This window comes from Equus przewalskii, chromosome 7 (genome assembly GCF_037783145.1).
Source record: "Equus przewalskii isolate Varuska chromosome 7, EquPr2, whole genome shotgun sequence".
In the NCBI taxonomy this organism is placed as follows: domain Eukaryota; kingdom Metazoa; phylum Chordata; class Mammalia; order Perissodactyla; family Equidae; genus Equus; species Equus przewalskii.
In genome coordinates, this window is record NC_091837.1 from 45,497,788 (window position 1) to 45,513,277 (window position 15,490).

At 37.2% G+C, this 15,490-nt stretch overlaps 1 protein-coding gene across 27 annotated transcripts in view; it reads right to left on the reverse strand.

Moving 5' to 3' along the window:
* Positions 1–15,490, reverse strand: part of DLGAP1 (DLG associated protein 1) — an 843,303-nt gene that overhangs the window by 59,721 nt on the left and 768,092 nt on the right. The window lies entirely within an intron of this gene.

Below are 15,490 nucleotides of genomic sequence, written 5' to 3' on the forward strand. Positions count from 1 at the left end.
AAAGAAATGAAGAAACTCTCCAAGAATTATCTGACTCAATTAGGAGATGCAACATAAGGATTATAGGTATACCAGAGGGAGAAGAGAAGGAGAAGGGGGCAGAAGGCCTGTTCAAAGAAATAATGGCTGAGAACTTTCCAAACTTGGGAAGAGAGATGGAACTTCATGTGACAGAAGACAATAGATCTCCAAACTTTATCAATGTAAGAAGACCAACCCCAAGACATGTAGTAGTAAAGCTAGCAAAAGTCAATGACAAAGAGAAAATACTAAGGGCAGCCAGGCAGAAGAAAATAACCTACAAAGGAACCCCCATAAGGCTATCAGCAGATTTCTCAGGAGAGATCTTGCAGGCTAGAAGAGATTGGAATGAAATATTCAAAACTCTGAAGGACAAAAACCTGAAGCCAAGAATACTCTACCCAGTGAAAATATCCTTCAAATACGATGGAGAAATAAAAACTTTCCCAGATAAACAAAAGTTAAGGGAGTTCATTGCCACAGACCTCCTCTTCAAGAAATGCTCAGGAAGAACCTCATACCTGAAAAATCAAAGAAAGGAAAGGGGTTACAAAATCCAGAACAAAGGAGATAAGCAGAAGGACAAGAACAGAAAGTAGCTGCTCTCCATCAGAACAGGTTAGCAAAAGTTAAATAAAATATTAAAGATAAATGGAACGGAAAACACCAAGAATAAATATAACCTAGTCATTTTAACCACGAACTCACAACACAAAAGGAAGAGGAAAAAAAAAAAATCTGACAATAACAACCTAGAAGGGGAAGAGAAAAGGGATGGAAAGTTTTAATTTAAGGAAATAAGAGGCTATCAGAATAAGGACTATCTCATCTACGAGATGTGTTATACAAACCACCTGGTAACCACGAAACAAATAACAAGAATAAAGACACAAATTACAAATAAGAAGAAAGCCAATACAGAAATTTACCTACTTGAATTAGGAATCCAAAAATCATGGGATGAGAAACAAAGGCAATGCAAAAGAACCAGAAAACAAGTGATAAAATGGCAGCAGTAGGCCCCCACGTTTCAATAATCACTCTAAATGTAAATGGATTGAACTCTCCAATCAAAAGACACAGAGTGGCAGGATGGATTAAAGAACAAGATCCAACAATATGCTGCCTACAGGAAACACACCTCAGCCCCAAAGACAGAGACTCAGAGTGAAGGGATGGAGAACAATACTCCAAGCCAATAATGAACAAAAGAAAGCAGGTGTTGCCATACTTATATCAGACAAAGTAGACTTCAAAGCAAAACAGATAAAGAAAGACAAAGAGGGGCAGTATATAATGATAAAAGGGACACTCCACCAAGATGACATAACACTTATAAATATATACACACCCAACACAGGAGCACCAAAATTTGTGAAGAAACTATTAACAAAACTAAAAGGAGACATCAACAATACAATAATAGTAGGGGACCTCAATACCCCATTAACACCAATGGATAGATCATCCAGACAGAAAATCAACAAGGAAATTATAGAATTAAATGAAAAATTAGACTAGATGGACCTGATAGATATATATAGAACATTTCATCCAAAAACAGCAGGTTACACATTCTTCTCAAGCGTGCATGGAACATTCTCAAGGATAGACCGTATCTTGGGAAACAAAACAAGCGTCAATAAATTCAAGAGGGTTGAAATAATATCGAGCATCTTTTCGGATCATAATGCTATGAAACTAGAAATGAACTACAAGATAAAGCTGGGAAAGGGGCAAAAATGTGGAGACTAGACAACATGCTACTGAACAATGGATTATTGAAGAAATTAAAGGAGAAATCAAATATTATCTGGAGACAAATGAAAATGAAAACACACCATACCAACTTATTTGGGACACAGCAAAGGCAGTCCTAAGAGGGAAATTCATTGCAATACAGGCTCACCTCGATAATCAAGAAAAATCTTACATAAACAACCTCAAATGACACCTAACAGAATTAGAAAAAGACGAACAAACAAAGCCCAAAGTCAGTAGAAGGAGGGAAATAATAAACATTAGACCAGAAAAAATGATATTGAAACAAAAAAGACAGTAGAAAGGATCAATGAAACAAAGAGTTGGTTCTTCGAAAAAATTAACAAAATCGATAAACCCTTAGCCAGACTCACTAAGAAAAAAAGAGAGAAGTCTCAAATAAATAAAATTAGAAATGAGAGAGGAGAAATCACAACAGATACCGAAGAAATACACAGGATCATAAGAGAATACTATGAAAAACTATATGCCAACAAATTGAACAACCTAGAAGAAATGGATAAATTCCTAGACTCATACAACCTCCTCAAACTGAATCAGGAAGAAACAGAGAATCTGAATAGACCAATCACAAGTAAAGAAATAGAAACAGTAATCAAAACCCTCCCCAAAAATAAGAGTCCAGGACCAGACGGCTTCTCTGGAGAATTCTACCAAACATTCAAATAAGATTTAATACCTATCCTTCTCAAAGTATTCCAGAAAATTGAGGAAGATGGAGCACTCCCTAACACATTCTATGAAGCCAACATCACCCTGATCCCCAAACCTGACAAGGACAACACAAAGAAGGAAAACTACAGGCCAATATCACTGATGAACATAGATGCAAAAATCCTCAACAAAATTTTGGCAAACCGAATACAGCAATACCTCAAAAAGATTATACACCATGATCAAGAGGGATTTATACCAGGGACACAGGGATGGTTCAACATCCGCAAGTCAATGTGATTCACTTCATTAACAAAATGAGAAACAAAAACCACATGATCATCTCAACAGATGCAGAGAAAGCATTCGACAAGATCCAACATCCATTTATGATAAAAACCCTCAATAAAATAGGTATAGAAGGAAAGTACCTCAACATAATGAAGGCCATATATGACAAACCCACAGCCAACATCATACTCAACGGACAAAAACTGAAACCCATCCCTCTCAGAACAGGAACAAGACAAGGGTGTCCACTTTCACCACTCTTATTCAACATAGTACTGGAGGTGTTGGCCAGAGCAATTTGGCAGGAAAAAGAAATAAAAGGAATACAAATAGGCAACAAAGAAGTAAAACTCTTGCTGTTTGCAGATGATATGACCTTATATATAGAAAACCCCCAAAGAATCCATAGGAAAACTATTAGAAACAATCAACAGCTACAGCAAAGTTGCAGGCTATAGAATCAACATACATAAATCAGTAGCATTTCTATATGCTAACAATGAACTAACAGAAAAAGATCTCAAGAACTCAATCCCATTCACGATTGCAACAAAAAGAATAAAATACCTTGGGATAAATTTAACCAAGGAAGTGAAAGATATATACAACAAAAAATACAAGACTTTCTTGAAAGAAATCCATGATGACATAAAGAGATGGAAAGACGTTCCATGCACATGGATTGGAAGAATAAACATAGTTAAAGTGTCCATACTACCTAAAGCAATCTACAGGTTCAACACTATCCCAATCAGAATCCCAATGACATTCTTTACAGAAATTGAACAAAGAATCCTAAAATTCATATGGGGCAACAAAAGACCCCGAATTGCTAAAGCAATCCTGAAAAAGAAGAACAAAACTGGAGGCATCACAATCCCTGACTTCAAAGCATACTACAAAGCTACAGTAATCAAAACAGCATGGTACTGGTACAAAAACAGATGCACAGATCAATGGAACAGAATTGAAAGCCTAGAAATAAAACCACACATCTATGGACAGCTAATCTTCGACAAAGGAGCTGAGAGCATACAATGGAGAAAAGGAAGTCTCTTCAACAAATGGTGCTGGGAAAACTGGACAGCCTCATGTAAAAGAATGAAAATTGACCATTCTTTTTCACCATTCACTAAAATAAACTCAAAATGGATCAAAGACCTAAAGATTATGCCTGAAACAATAAGTCTTCTAGAAGAGAATATAGGCAGTACACTCTTTGACATCAGTTTCAAAAGAATCTTTTCAGACACCATAACCCCTCACATGAGGGAAACAATAGAAAGAATAAACAAATGGGACTTCATCAGACTAAAGAGCTCCTTCAAGGCCAGGGAAAACAGGATTGAAACAAAAATACAGCCCACTAATTGGGAAAAAATATTCACAAGTTATTTATCTGACAAAGGGTTAATCTCTATAATATACAAAGAACTCACACAGCTCAACAACAAAAAATCAAACAACCCGATCAAAAAATGGGCAGGGGACGTGAACAGACATTTCTCCACAGAAGATACACGGATGGCCATTAGACACATGAAAAGATGCTTATCATCACTAATCATCAGGGAAACGCAAATCAAAACTACACTAAGATATCACCTTACACCTTTTAGAATGGCAAAAATATCCAAAACCAAGAGTGACAAATGTTGGAGAGGCTGTGGAGAAAAAGGAACCCTCATATACTGTTGGTGGGAATGCAAACTGGTGCAGCCACTATGGAAAACAGTATGGAGATTTCTCCAAAAGTTAAAAACAGAAATACCTTATGACCCAGCCATCCCACTACTGGGTATCTATCCTAAGAACCTGAAATCAGCAATTCCAAAAGTCCCATGGACCCCTATGTTCACCGCAGCATTATTCACAATAGCCAAGTCATGGAACCAACCTAAGTGCCCAGCAACTGATGATTGGATAAAGAAGATATTGTATATATATACAATGGAATACTACTCAGCCATAAAAAAGGACAAAGTCGTCCCATTCACAACAACATGGATAGACCTTGAGGGTATTATGTTGAGTGAAATAAGCCAGACAGAGAAAGACGAACTCTTTATGACTCCACTCATAGCTGGTAGTTAACATATAGACAAAGAGAACTGATGGGTGGTTACCAGGGGAAAGGGGGGGTCGGGGGAGGGCACTAAGGGTGAAGTGGTGTACCTACAACATGACTAATAATAATGTACAACTGTAATTTCACAAGGTTGTTAACTATCATAATCTTAATAAAATAAATAAATAAATAAACCATAAAGTATCTTCATTTTTTTCCTTCAAACTAAGGAATTGGCTTTGAATATCTTTCCAATTTCTAAATGGCTATGTATATATACATACATAATGGCTCATGTGGAAAACGTGTCCATATATAATGGAAAGCTTATGTGACAGATTAGGCCCAACCCAAACTTGAAATAAGTTTTATGACTATTCAGAGCAATTAGATTTATTCCTCTTTTTTCTATGCTTTTAATAAATTACATTTTTCTAAGTATAAAAGCAATTCAGTATAAGTTATATAAAATTAAAATACCGAAGTATATAAAGTAGAAAACTAAAGTCCCCCAAGAACCACTGTCAGTCCTTTGATGCATATTTGTCCATCCTTTAATATATATTACATATAAAAATGTATGTATACATCTATATAAAAATCTAGTAACAAGATTACAGTTACTAAATTTACACAGATGAGGTTATATTATATTTTTTCCCTGCAGTTTGCTTTACTCATTAACACTGCTGTCTTTCAGATACTGTACCACATCAGCAAATGCAGCTCTAACTCAGTCCTTTTGTTGGCTACATAAATACTCCTTTTAAGGACTACGTAAGTAACATGGGCATCAGGATAATTTTGTCTTTGTTATAATGTTCTCTATGTTACTGAAGGTAATACATATAGTATTACCATTAACATTCATACATATCTTTATAACAATTGTGCAAATGTTGTTTGGGAAAAATTCTTAGAAATGTTAGTTGGAAGGTATGGAGCACGTTCAACTACAAGGGACATTGCCAAATTGCTCTTCAAAGCATTTACCATCCTGCCATAATCAGCATATGGGAGCATCCATTTCTCTACACCCTCATCAGTACTAAATATTGCCAAACTTTGACATTTTTGCTAATGTCACAGGTGAAAAATACATATTGGTCTCTTCTACTTGTGTCCGTAAATCGTCTATTCATATCCTTTGTTTCTCTGTATTTTTTCCTATTGAGTTGTTTTTTAATTTTCTTATTTATGGGATCTCTTTATATCTTATGACCTTAATAGCCCTTTCTCAGTTAGTTCTGCTGTAAATAATTTCTCCCAGTTTATCATTTGTCTTTTAAACTTTGTCCTTCATTGCAGAGAATCTTAAATTATTATGTAGTCAAGTGTAGCTTTTATGGTTTGGAAAGGCCTTCTTTATCATCAGCATAGTTTTTAAAGTTCTCTTTTATTTACTTTTTATCCTTTCATTTTTTTTTCATATTTAGTTCTTAAATCCACCATCCTGAAATGTTTTTGCATCAGATATAAAGCAGAGATCTAATACTTTTTTCCCCAGATGGATCATTAACCAATCTGGCTCCTTTTATTAATTAATTCATCTTTTTTATTTGAGATGCCACTTTTATCTTATACCCAACTTTACCCATATGCATTTCCCCATACATCACCATATATGGAGACTTGTTTTTAGTCTGTTCATCTACTGGTCGTATTGCTCCTCCTTTTCTTTTTCCCTAATATAATTTTGTAATAAATCTTAATATTTTATATGACATATCTCCTGTTATAGTTCTTTTGCTGTTGTCGGTTGAATGTTGTTTCTTTAATAAAAATCCCACATCCTTGATATTATTATCATATCAGTGTTTCTTTTCTTTAATCTAATTATGGACTTTGGGCAATGCCTTCCATTAATATGTGCATTTTTTTTCTATTTTACTGCACTTTTTCAAACCCCTTTCACACTCACCTCCTTTTACTGTTATAATTATACTTTGATGTAGACTAGGCAGATGTTATTATTTTCATTGTTCAGATGAAGAAATTAAGGCTCAAAGCTAACTTGTCTAAAATCACACATCTAGGAAGCGGTAGAACAAGAACTAAATTCTAAATCTCTGATGCTTCCTCTGGGGGTATTTCCTCTCTCCATGGTGTGGTGGCCGTGAAAATGCACCTCTCAGCTTTTCTGTTGGGAGGAGCACAGTTGAGTGAGCTTCCAAGCTGCTGCTCCTCTTGATGCGCCAGAGGCTGAGGTCATGCTGCCCCAGCCAGTGATTGAGCACTGTGCCATATTATTGCAGGCCATTCCTGCGCGATATGGGTTTTCTCTTACAGGTGACGTTGGCTTAATGACTCACCAGTGGTCTAGCCAAACCTTCATTGGAACTGCCCTGCAGTCTAGAGGTTCTCCATGCACAATCCTCCTCTCTCCACAGGTGTCAGAGCTGCATGATGGTCTGAAGCTGCTCGCTGCCATTTCCAGCTCCCTCATCTTCATCTTTCACGAGCACTCCTCCTAATAAATCTCTCTCTCGCTCTTTCTTTTACATCTTTAATCTGGTTTTGGAGAACCCTAATTAACAAACATGGAGCCCTCGATTTTTGTAGTTTTTTTTTAAAAAAAATATACTTAAAAAGGGCCTGCCCTGGTGGCCTAGTGGTTAAGTCTGGCACGCTCCACTTTGTCAGTCCAGGGTTAGGTTCCCCAGCACAGACCCACACCACTCTTCTACCAGTGGCCATGCTGCAACAGCGGGTCACATACAAAATAGAGGAAGATTGGCAACAGATATTAACTCAGGGTGAATCTTCCTCAGCCAAAAAAATATATATATATCCCCAAGATGTCTAGGTTTTTTCAGAGTATTAACTTTTTCTAAATAAATTTTAACATCAAATTATCAAATCACTCCTCTCAGCCTCTACCAAGTGATAAAAATTACATAGGAATTTTTATTAGAATTTCTTTAAATATTTATACTAACTTTGAGAGAACTGCTATCTTTACACTGTGAGGTATTCCTGTGTAGGAATATTGAATAGTTTTCCATTATTCAGATCTCTTATATATTTTTTATTTTTTAAATTTTTTTCCTTTTTCTCCCCAAGGCCCCCCAGTACATAGTTGTATATTCTTCGCTGTGGGTCCTTCTAGTTGTGGCATGTGGGACGCTGCCTCAGCGTGGTTTGATGAGCAGTGCCATGTCTGCACCCAGGATTCGAACCAACGAAACACTGGGCCGCCTGCAGCAGAGCACGCGAACTTAAGCACTCGACCACAGGGCCGGCCCTGGATCTCTTATATTTTATATAAGGGAAGTTTTTATATCATTTCCAGTTAGGTGTTATATATTCTTTGTGATGCTCCATCCTGTTTTTTATAGTTTTTCATCCTATTGTGAATGGGCTCTTTTTGCTTGATTACATTTTCAGTTTATTAATAATACAGAGAAAAGCTATTGATTTCTCCATATTTATATTGTATTCTTTCATTCTACTGAATTCTAATGGTTTTTTGGTGATTTTCCTTGGATCTTCTAGTGGACATGCGTATTATCTGCAAATAAAAGCAATTTTGCTCTTTCTTTTGAATATTTTACACCTCATTTCCCTTTCTTGCTTTGTGTCTTGGTGAACACCAGCAAACAGTACTGAATAAACCTGTGAAGACAGGAATCTTTATCTGGTTTCTGACTCTAATTGGAATATCTCTAGCATTTCACCTTTAAATATCAATTTAATTTGGTTTCTTATGGATGCTGTTGATCATATTGATATTTGGAATGGCTTCTGGATTTTACCAAATGCTATATTTTTTAGCAACTATCTGGATATCGTATTTTTCCCCTCAAGACTAAAATAACTTTGAAATTCTGCCACATACAATTCTTAGTAATGGTATATTAAAAAAAGAAAAAATATATATGTATATTTGAATCAACTCTCAAATTTAGTTAGAATTTTTACATCTGTATTTATAAGCATGTTTTTCTATAGTTCTTTTTTCTTGTATTCTTTCAAGTTTGGGTATCAGTTATGTTTATTTAATAAAATATATTGATAATCTTGACTTTTTCTTATATTATTACATACTTTAAATAAAATAGAAGTTATTTGTTTCTTGAATGTTGAGGAAAACTGTTTTGTAAAATCATCTGAGTCTATACCATTTTGGAGGAAGTATATTTTTAACTTTATTTGCAATTTATTCTATGGTCATTAGATTTCTTCTTCCAGATTTTACACTTCTTTTTGGTTGAGTATTAGCAATTGTACTTATATCTATTTTATCTTGACTTTAAAATTTACCAGCATAAAATTGACACAGGAATCTTTTATATTTTTTAAGAAGCTTTTCTCATTCCTATATTGTTGATTTGTATTTTTCCTCTCAATAAGACTTGTCTATTTATTTATTTATGTCTATTTATTTGGTCTTTTCAAAGAACCAGTTTTGGCTTAATTCATCAATTCTACTTTAGTTGTCATTGCTGTTGCTTTGTTTTGTTTTCTGATGTATTTATCTCTACTTTCATCATTAGTAATTCCTTCCTTTTAATTTGTTGTTCTTTTTCTATTTTGTGAATTGAATGTTTTGTTTATATTATAATATTTCTTGCTCACTTATGAAAGAACACAAGGCTATGAATTCTTCTGAGATTATAGTTATGGCCTTAGCCCAAAGTGATGATTTATAGCATTCTCATTGTCATTTATTTCATAATAATCTCAAATTTCCTCTTTATCCAAATGTTATTTAGATGATCTTTTAATATTTTCAAATGGTTAGATTTTGTTATCTGCTGAGTGTTAATTTCTAGTTTTAATGCATGATGGTTGGAAAACATGACTATATTATTTCTTCTTTTTGGGGTCCTTTAAAATTATCTCTATACGTTCACTAGTTTTGACTTGAGATAAGTTCTCCTAAAAAAATCTCTTCTCAGATATGCATGGATTCTGATTTCAAGGACATCAAAATAAAGTTTACAAAGTCTGAATGTACTGAATATTGCTTGAGAAAAAACTATTCATCACACTTGTTAAGGAATGGCAAGGCACCTTTTATTTAGGGGGGGCTATTGTGATAGGTACAGGCATTACTACAATGGGATTTTTGGAGTAGGAGAGAGAGATTGGACTCAACACCAAATACAACAGGGAAAAGTGGAAATTTACAGCCAAGGAGCAAGATGTGGGGCCTGTGGATAGAAAATAAGTAAGAGGATACGTCAGGGGTAGGGGGGATTCCGGCTAAATGACCTAACAGGGTTCTTGCTGTAGGCAGGTCACGGTGATCAGACATCAGCTGGGGTATGGTGGAGGATAAGGAACCATCAGATATGGAGGGTGGTCAGATAGCAAGGGTTGGGGATCCTGGCTAAGCTGACTCAGCAAGATTCTCACTCAAACTGGGTGATGCAAAGATGGGCACGCAAGGATAAAAGTCAAGGCCTAGTTGGGAAGAGAATTCAGAGGAGCCTGACTAGAGTTTGGTCAAAGAAAGACTCTTTGTTGATACTGTCTCTACTGTTTCCCTCTATTGTTTTAAGTCAATTGATTATGAACCAGAGATAATGTGACCTTTTTATTTCTCAAAGCCCTCTTTCAAATCAATGTCACAATTCTTTTGGTTTGTATTGTTCTAAAATAGCTCACTCAACTTGGCAGGGACCAGTCTTGCCATTCGCAGTTGGACTTCTCTCTTCAGAGAGGGCATGAAATATGTCTCTGTACACTTGGACAGGTATGAAAGGAAATAGGCAAATCTTAGGAGTGTGATCTTAAACAACTTAATTTTTTTTAAAATTTGAAGAACGAGAAAGCAACTGCATTTCACATAAAGTGAAAGATTAAGCTGAAAGCTCGTTTACATTGTTTTGCAACGTGAGTTAAATGATACTAGACGGAAGTCACGATCTGACATCTCAAGGTGGAGGGTTTCTGGTCTGAAGCTGGTATGTGAAACTCCCCTGTAGCTGAAATTACTCTCGAAAGACTAAAAGATGGCGGAACTCACTGCTGCCAGTGGCCACCTCTGGGGAGAGGAATAGGAGTTAGAGGCAGAAAGAAGGGGGAATTTCACACTGTGTTCTGAATAGTTTTATATTGTAGGAATCCTTGACAATAATACTGTATGCATGTATTACTTAGTTTGTAATTTTAAGGAACAAAATTACTGTGAACATTACCTTTGACTTTTTAGATGACACACAACTTTACTCTAAATCCACAGCAACCAGTTACCCCCTCACCACACACCTAGCACTACGACAGCAGAAAAAGCATCAGATAAAGTAGTTAACATTTGGAGCCATAATACATAAAAATACATATTTTTAAATATTCTAGAATCATATTTAGTGCCATGAGATGCTCCTGATGGAACGTGGGAAACAAGACCTCAACCATCTTAGGGGTTTTTTTCTTTTTCTTTTTTTTGGTGAGGAAGATTGGCCCTGAGCAAACATCTGTTGCCAATCTTCCTCTTTTGCTTGATGAAGATTGTTGCTGAGCTAAAACCTGTGCCAATCTTCCTGTATTTTATGTGGGATGTTGCCACAGCATGGCTTGACAAGCAGTGCTAGGTCTGCTCCTGGGATCCAAACCTATGAACCTTCCCACACCTGTAGAACCAATTTTGTGAATTAAGCTGCCTCTGTTCAAGATCTGAGCATGGCTTCTGTTTTCCTGAATGGGATTCTTCCGACTCCTTGTGGCTATACTCATGTAAATTAAAAATGCTTCGGATGTCCACCAAAGTAGGATGTTGCAGCTTTACGCTATGAGGTAGTTTCAAGAATTACCCAATGAAACTTTTTTCAAAAGATGCATGATAGACACGTCCCTTAGGAGCAGCGTTCCTCAATCCATAAAGAAACGAAGAAAGAAAGGGAGCAGGGATCATGAGGATGAGACTAGAGGACAGAGTTCCCTGGGTTCCAGGCTCACCCCCATCCAAACTCACAGCTGATTTGCATTAAAGAGTTGTCATCCTCTAAGCTTTACTCATTGTAGGTAAATTTATCTCTGTGACTTCTACCCCCTTAGTTAGATACAAATATTGAAAACGTCACCTGTCGTACATAGTATCTAGGTTAATCTACTAAAATTTATGAAGCGGCTTTCAATTTTTTTTTTTTTTGGCTTTCAAAATTTTTAAAGAAATTGGAGGACAACTAAATCCCTATCCTGAAAAAATTGAGAAGGTCCATGGTAAGGGATAAAATTTCAGCCTATTTGGTCAGTCATGATTTTAAAGGAGGATAATATTAATAAAATAACAACTAAACCTAATATTTATTGAGCTCTTATTATGTCAGGCACTATGCTTTGAGCCTTACATATATTATACCAGTCAATTTTTATTACAACCTATAATGTATCCTATGAAATAGGAACTATTATTATTCTCATTTTCCAAATGAGGAAACTGAGAGCTATTAAGTAATTGGCCTAAGTGTACACAGGCTACTTTAAAGGTCAAAGTCACACAGGTTAAAGTCAATGATTGTCATGTTAACTATTATTAGGTGTGGATTCAATTAAAAATGTTGGGGAAGGCTTGGAAACTCTGACCCTAACGAGGTAAAAGGTAGGAAGGAGTCCAGGATCCTAGTGTCCTATATTTTGGGGATTAGAATTTAAATTAGGTTACAATACAACGAGATTGATGACTATTTTGCCTCTTGAATTTTTATTTTTACTTTATTTTATTTATTCTTTTTTTTTTTTTTTGCTGAGGAAGATTTGCCCTAAGCTAACATCTGTGCCAATCTTCCTCTATTTTATATGCAGGTCAACACTACAGCATGGCTGCCGACAAGTGGTGTAAGTCCACACCCGGGAACCAAACCTGGGCTGCAGAAGCAGAGCACACCAAACTTAACCACAGAACTGGCCCCTTGAATTTTTATTTACTTATTATTCTCCATTCAAGAAGCAGCATAACATGGTCAAATTAGACACTGAGGTGCAATTTAGGCTTTGTCAACATAAGATGTGTGGCCTTGAGCGAGTTCTTCAACTTCTCTGGGTTCTCTTCTATGGAGTAGAGATAATAATACCACCTACACCACAGGGTTGTTGTAGGAGTCCCATGAGACAACCATATAAAGCACTCAGGAATCCCAAATAATTTCTACAGCAGTGAACAATGACAGGAGGAAGAGTAAGAGCAGTGATTTTGCTCACTAAAATATCGAGATATTTGAAAAGCAGGATGGTCTCTGAAACAAAACTTTCTCCCCAACATTATATGTGGATTTCAGACTAGTTCCATGTTTTTTTTTTTTAAAGATTGGCTCCTGAGCTAACAACTGTTGCCAATCTTCTTTTGTTTTTCCTGCTTTTTCTTCCCAAATCCCCCTAGTACATAGTTGCACATCTTTTTAATTGTGGGTCCTTCTAGTTGTGGCATGTGGGATGCTGCCTTAGCATGACCTGACGAGTGGTGCCATGTCTGCACCCAGGATCCGAACCAGCGAAACCCTGGGCCACCAAAGCAGAGCGTGAGAACTTAACCGCTGGGCACGGGGCCGGCCCCGAGCCGTCTTACTGGGTGAAAATAATAATAATATAAGGTGGATTTCATCTATATGAATGATTTCCTCTGAGTAAGAATTACTTGAAGAGTAACCTCTAAGACCAACCGCAGACCTGGAAAGTGATTAAGAGGGATATATAGCAGTTTCTAAATAAAAAGAACAGGGAGACCAATAAATAATTATTTTTAAAATGGATTTTTTTAAAAAATGAAAATGGAGGGGCTGGACCCGTGGCTGAGTGGTTAAGTTCGTGCGCTCCGCTGCAGGCGGCCCAGTGTTTCGTTGGTTCAAATCCTGGGCTCGGACATGGCACTGCTCATCAAGCCATGCCGAGGTGGTGTCCCACATGCCACAACTAGAAGGACCCACAATGAAGAATATGCAACTATGTACTAGGGGTCTTTGGGGAGAAAAAGGAAAAAAACAAAATATTTAAAAAATAAATAAATAAAAGGAAAAAATATTTTTAAAAAAAGAAATGAAAAAGGCAAGATATAGAATAGTGTGAGATATATGCTGCTAACATCTAGGTAAAAAAGCAGAATGAAAAAATATATATTTGCTTGAATATTCATAAAATATCTCTGCATAGAGATGCAAATACTGGTTATATTGATTTCTTCTGGAAAGGAGAACTGACTGGCTATTGAATAGCAATGGAAGGGAGGCTGGTCATTGCACACCTTTTTATAACTTATGAATTTTGAGCCATAGAAATATATTATCTATTGAAAAAATAATGTAAAATAAAGAAAAGAAATTCAACATTAAGGAAGTAGAAGAAAACTAACATTACTGGGTGCTAACTATGTGCTAGATAGATTTTTTTTAATGTGGTAAAATATGCATGACACGAAATTTTCCATTTTAAGCATTTTTAAGAGTACAGTTCAGTGGCATTAAGTACATTCACATTGTTGTGCTACCATCACCATCATCCAGCTCCAGAAGTTTTTCTTCATCTCACATTGAAACTCTATACCCCTAGAGGAAGCTGGATTTTGTAAACTCAATCCTCAAAATAATCCTCTGAGGGATGGATGAAGAAATAGGCTCAGGAAGATTAAGTCAATCGCTTAGGACAACACAGAGGACCGACAGGGCTCCTCCTCACTCCTCAAACTCCTCTGAATGGTGGGAGGAGAATTAGCTTCTAGGGAGCCGTGCAGCGGCGGTGGGGGGGGGTAGAGTGGGGGTGGACTGGAGGGGTGGGGGGGTGGGGAGGATGGGGGAATGGAGTAGGGGGTGGGAGGGTGGGGGGGTGGGGGGGTGGAGTGAGGGGGTGGCGGGGTGGGGCGTGGAGTGGGGGGGTGGGGGTAGGGGGATGGGGGGAGTGGGGTTGGAGGTTGGGGGGTGGGGTGGGGGCATGGAGTGGGGGGTGCTGGAGGGGTGGAGGCTGGCTTTGGGCCCTTGCCTCCTGCTGTGTCATCCACTCCCAAGCACCAGTGCTCCAAGTTCTTTTAGGAAACTTGACAACTTGTGCTCTGGTAACCTGTAGGTTATAAAAAAAGCATTTGACTCAGTGCTGCTGGAGAAAGTTTAATTGCCCTTTAAAAGTGGGCTCTGCAGAACGGACTGCGAAAATACACCATGGTGTACAAAGGTACCCCACGCCGGGCTTTTAGATGTGCCTTCGAATCATTTCAGTGTAGACAGATTTATTGGACACCACGTCAGGAAGTTCCTATTCAAAGGGCACCTGCAGAATGATACGGCACAACAAAAATAGGAGAAAAGAATGACTCTTCCCCGCTAACAGAAGGAAATTTCTAGCAGGGTAAGCCAAGCTGAACGGATGTAAAAAACAAGAATCAGTTTGACCTTATCTTTGAGCAACAGAAAACAGTGAACTGAACTGAGAAGCCTGCTGACTTATCTACCATTTTTATGAAATGCATGATCAAATAGCCAACAATTATGCTCAAACTGGTGCACATTCTTTCTTCATGACGTTGTGATGTGAGTTATTGCTTTCCACCCTATCAGTCACTTGGTCTCGCCCTCCCTCACTCCCACATCTACGAGAAGTGATTCACATTTTTGTTCTCATATGATTACTTAACAGTGTTGAACATACTGTAGCACAACCTGCTAACTGAGGTTACTCTTGGATGTCGACTCCTTTTCTGAGAATCAAAATGTACATTAGGAGTTGAGGGCACTTTATGTTTGA